The following is a 6000-nucleotide window of genomic DNA, read 5'->3' on the forward strand; positions in this document are numbered from 1 at the left end:
AGAAGTACATGCAGGAAATCTAGAAACATGCACCAAACAATGGTTTTAGATGACCAGTAAGTGCAAGGAATGATTGCAGTGTAAAATATGTTATTTTGCCCCACTGGGAGACCCAGCAGGAAGGGAAATGGAGAGAGGAATCCTTCCAAGAGGAAGGTCGGGTATGTATGGATGTAATTGGCCGGTTCATCTTTAAGCACATAAAGAAAAGAAAATAAGGTACACAGGAAAAAAAAAAAAAAAAAAATCTAAGACAAAAATGACACACATAGCCTCGAAAACTCACACAGTTATATAATTAGCATATAACTGCCCCCACTTGGCCTAACTTGAAATACAAATTACCTAAGAGGCCATGGTTTAAAGAATAACAATGATGATGTAACTGCAGAGATTTGAGCAGATGTATTTATTTATTTATTTATTTTATGTTAAAAGCAACAAAAAGGAACAGAGAGCTCAATTTCAGATGGTTTAAATGATTGTTAGATTAGAATAGACAGGTTGGCACTGAGTCAGCTGTGTTAACCTTAGTGTAAAATGTACAATCAAATCAAATTGTAAGTAATTTGGGAGGAGTACGAATTAAAAATAAGGGAAGAGGGGATCTATGATTTGTATTGCCCTGTAAAATGAGTGGGCTCCCATCCAGTAGTGCAATACTGAAGATCTGTTACTAGTATGAGCATTTGTAAAATTCAGCCAGTTATAGTTTGAAGCCATGTAGATATTGGTATTAACAAAAATCAGGAGATTTGACTGTTTGCAAATTATTTGATTACCAATACAGTATGTGGAACAGGACTAGGAACAACAGGACAGCTTAAGTTGGAATTAAAAAATTAAGGCCACGTCCAGACTAATGTGTTTTCGTTTAGTTTGTTTTCAGTATTTTTAAATTCTGTGTAATCGTGTTCCAAAGTATGCGGTTATGGAGAGCTATTTGGAAGGTCTCTATTTTTGGTGGAGGAAACACTGGATGAGAGGCCTAAGCGTTGCAAAATAAATGCATTCTCTGATGAAAATGCATTGCGGACGTGGACTAAAAATGAAACAAAGGAAATTGCACTAATGTTTCTCTCTCAATTGAAAATGGAATCTTAACGTTAAATCTCAAGCAAAGGTAATTGAAAGACTTATCAAAAATAATATTCAAACTTTTCATTTATTAACTAAACCAGTCACTCCCCAAAAGGTTAGATAGAGAGAGATAAGAAGATAAGAAGACACAGAAGAAGAAAGACAAAGGGAAAGCAAGAGACAGTTAGAAAAAGAAAAGAAAATGTGACTGCATCTGCAGTTGCTGCTCTACATTTTCTTTTGTCACATTTCATCATGAGTTGAGTTTGGTAAAAACACAGTTCAAACATATTCTCCAATGGTCTGTTTCTTTCTTCAGCCACGCTGTTTATGTGATAGAATGTAGAGAGACCAGACTCAAGAGAAGCCTAACAGGACAGCTTCCCTTAACATAGATTGTTGTCTGTTTCATTTCCATTGAGGATTTTAATTGAATACTTCCAGTTAGAGATTCTGATGTCCACATTATATTTCTGAAAACCGAGAATTCCAGTGTCAGAATCTACTAACCCCAATGGTGCTGTACAACCTGGACAACCTAAAATATTAACTGAAAAACAACAAAGCTTGTTTTTGTTGTGCAAAAAACAGGACAAATCCTGCTCTGGCCATTTTTACAGCCCAAAGTTAACCAAAGTACACACAACCAACCCATGCATGAAAGCTGGTCAGAAGCAACCTTGTCGGGGTATATTTTCACACCACGCAGCGCAATGCCAAGGAAACTCATGATGGGACGTGCATTCAGCATACAGCAATCACATTTAAACCATTTGGAAATGGAAACCCCAGATATGTCTGTTCTATGTACATACCTGTGACCATTTGAGCTGATTTGGTTGTAAGTTAAGTCACAAGAGGACTTCAGAGGTGGAAGACACCTCTGATCGAAAGTGAGGCAAGACTTGACTACTTTCCAGATGGATTTTTCAGTGAGGAACTAACAACAATGTATCTTTAATTTCAGTTCAGCTGCAAAGGACTTACAAGTACAGTTGGTTCAAAAGCATATTCATGTCAGGGACGTGGCCTGGTGGTTAGCACACACACTCTGACACACTGAGCTGTGGTGTTTATGAGTGCTATGCCAGTTTAAATCTAGCTCATGACATTTCACAATCCAATTTCCCCATTTCTCCTCATCTCTTCCTGTCCTCTCTCTCCTGAGAGTGTCAAAACTCTCATTACAAAAATGGCTAAAATAAAATAATAATAATAAAACAGTTTGAGATGAATTTCACAAAAACCAGATAAATAAACAAAAGATTGATGGAATGACAGAAAGAACACAAGATAGATAAAAATGATTTAATGAATGATTGAACGACTGTCCGACCGACAGACAAACAGACAGACAGATCGATAGATAGATACAGATAGATACGTAAAGACGCGATACAGTAATACATTGACAGATGGATGGACGGATGGACGAATGGACGGACGGACAGACAAACAGACAGACAGACAGATAGTTTACAGCAAAGGCCTTGGCTGTTTTATGAAATTGTTAAAGAGGAGTGGAGAAAAGCCAGGTGCTTTAAGCCCGTGGCAGTGCTACCCCCACTTCAGCCCCAGCACTTATTGGATTCTGCCAAAGCAAATGCCAGGCTGTTTCTGACAAGTCTAGAGGCTAAAGCTGTGTCTCTGCAGAAAGAGAGAGAGGACGAGAAATAAAGAGGCAAAAAAAGACCAATGAAGGGAGGAAGAGAGGGAGATATGTTGTTCCTTTTCCGCAGTCAAGGAGTGTTTAATATGACAGGACACAATTATGTTTTGCTCTGCCATTGGCTGCAGATGCTTGCTGTAATTCTACTCTGAGCGTCTTTCTGAAGGGTCTCTGCACAGTAGACTACTACAATAGACTTAATGCAGCTGTGTTTGAAATGAAAAACACAAAGGAAATGCCAGAATGCAGAAAACCACCCAGTGAACAAATTATAAACTGTTAATGATTATTATTGTTATTATTTATTTTTATTTTGTGTGTGTGTGTGTGTGTGTGTGTGTGTGTGGGCAGGTTTAAGTGGTTTACGAGGACTTTTTTTTAGGTTACAAACTGGTAATTACAAGGGTATTATGCTATAAATGTGGTTTATGAGGACATTTCTAGTGTCCCCATAATTCAAATCGCTTAAAAAAAACATACTAAACGATGTTTTATTGAAAATGTAAAAATGCAGAAAGTTTTTTTGTGAGGGTTAGGTTTAGGAGTAGGGTTAGGCTTAGGGTTAGAGTGAAGGGATAGAATCTATAGTTTGTACAGTATAAAAAATCATTATGTCTATGGAGAGTCCTCATAATGATAGCTGCACCAGCATGTGTGTGTGTGTGTGTGTGTGTGTGTATGTGTGTGATCTGATGGAAAAATAGAGTGGGGTCCAAAATGTCTGATACCAAATTGAAAATCTGGGATTCAAAATGTAATTTAAATCTGGGAATAAACAGAAAGTCTTAGCATTTTGACATTTTAAAACAAAGAAAAATAAAATGAAGAAATATTTAAGATTCTGCATTATTTGTTGGTCACAAATCAAATAAGCATATTTGTGACACTGACCATGTGAACACTGTTGAACTAAAGGTCAGATTTCCTTACTTCCATCGAAGCACGTATGATGTGAACAATCCCAAATCATGCTAGATAACATGAATCTTTTGGTTTTGTATAAACTTATGGAGCCTATGTCAGCTTGAGAACATTAAAGAAAAACAAAAAAAAAAAAAAAAAAAAAAAAAAACAAACAAACAAAAAAACAGACCAAATACTAAGAAACTCATGTCAATGTTTCAATTCACTCTCAATGCAATAAAAAAAAAACTTTATGCTGATAATACTATATGTAATTAATTTTCTTTATTATATTAGAAAAATGCTAATCAAAAGCATTTTCTAAAGGGGTCTCTGACTTTTGAACCCCACTGTACTGTATATACAGGTGCATCTCAATAAATTAGAATGTTGTGGAAAAGTTCATTTATTTCAGTAATTCAACTCAAATTGTGAAACTCGTGTATTAAATAAATTCAGTTCACACAGACTGAAGTAGTTTAAGTCTTTGGTTCTTTTAATTGTGATGATTTTGGCTCACATTTAACAAAAACCCACCAATTCACTATCTCAAAAAATTAGAATATTTTGACATGCCAATCAGCTAATCAACTCAAAACACCTGCAAAGGTTTCCTGAGCCTTCAAAATGGTCTCTCAGATTGGTTCACTAGGCTACACAATCATGGGGAAGACTGCTGATCTGACAGTTGTCCAGAAGACAATCATTGACACCCTTCACAAGGAGGGTAAACCACAAACATTCATTGCCAAAGAAGCTGGCTGTTCACAGAGTGCTGTATCCAAGCATGTTAACAGAAAGTTGAGTGGAAGGAAAAAGTGTGGAAGAAAAAGATGCACAACCAACCAAGAGAACCGCAGCCTTATGATTGTCAAGCAAAATCGATTCAAGAATTTGGGTGAACTTCACAAGGAATGGACTGAGGCTGGGGTCAAGGCATCAAGAGCCACCACACACAGACATGTCAAGGAATTTGGCTACAGTATTCCTCTTGTTAAGCCACTCCTGAACCACAGACAACGTCAGAGGTGTCTTACCTGGGCTAAGGAGAAGAAGAACTGGACTGTTGCCCAGTGTTCCAAAGTCCTCTTTTCAGATGAGAGCAAGTTTTGTATTTCATTTGGAAACCAAGGTCCTAGAGTCTGGAGGAAGGGTGGAGAAGCTCATAGCCCAAGTTGCTTGAAGTCCAGTGTTAAGTTTCCACAGTCTGTGATGATTTGGGGTGCAATGTCATCTGCTGGTGTTGGTCCATTGTGTTTTTTGAAAAGCAAAGTCACTGCACCCGTTTACCAAGAAATTTTGGAGCACTTCATGCTTCCTTCTGCTGACCAGCTTTTTAAAGATGCTGATTTCATTTTCCAGCAGGATTTGGCACCTGCCCACACTGCCAAAAGCACCAAAAGTTGGTTAAATGACCATGGTGTTGGTGTGCTTGACTGGCCAGCAAACTCACCAGACCTGAACCCCATAGAGAATCTATGGGGTATTGTCAAGAGGAAAATGAGAAACAAGAGACCAAAAAATGCAGATGAGCTGAAGGCCACTGTCAAAGAAACCTGGGCTTCCATACCACCACAGCAGTGCCACAAACTGATCACCTCCATGCCATGCTGAATTGAGGCAGTAATTAAAGCAAAAGGAGCCCCTACCAAGTATTGAGTACATATACAGTAAATGAACATACTTTCCAGAAGGCCAACAATTCACTAAAAATGTTTTTTTTATTGGTCTTATGATGTATTCTAATTTTTTGAGATAGTGAATTGGTGGGTTTTTGTTAAATGTGAGCCAAAATCATCACAATTAAAAGAACCAAAGACTTAAACTACTTCAGTCTGTGTGCATTGAATTTATTTAATACACGAGTTTCACAATTTGAGTTGAATTACTGAAATAAATGAACTTTTCCACGACATTCTAATTTATTGAGATGCACCTGTAAATGCCAAACAGGGGTTGCACAACTGTATATAAATGCCAAAAGTTTTTTTTTTACGTAATATGAGGTAAAGAATCACAATTTATGATTCCAGTATTGTCAGATTTTATTGCTGATTTGAAATATGTTCTTTGATTATAATCTTGACCAACTGTTTTTGAGATTTTGGTCTTTCTTTATTCAAGTAGATAAGAGCTGTACTGGCATGACTGGAAATAGCCCCCCGAGAGCGTTCCAAAGATGGCCGACAGTGGACTGACTTCCTAGAAAGACTTTGCATTAGTCCAGTCGAATGCGACAGGACTAATGGGCAGGACTAATTCGACAAGTGAAGAGTCATTTATATTCATCAGTAAAGCGAAAACTGATTGGACAATTTAGTAATATTCATCAGGAAAGCGCTACCTTA

This window comes from Myxocyprinus asiaticus, chromosome 48 (genome assembly GCF_019703515.2).
Source record: "Myxocyprinus asiaticus isolate MX2 ecotype Aquarium Trade chromosome 48, UBuf_Myxa_2, whole genome shotgun sequence".
Classification (NCBI taxonomy): Eukaryota; Metazoa; Chordata; class Actinopteri; order Cypriniformes; family Catostomidae; genus Myxocyprinus; species Myxocyprinus asiaticus.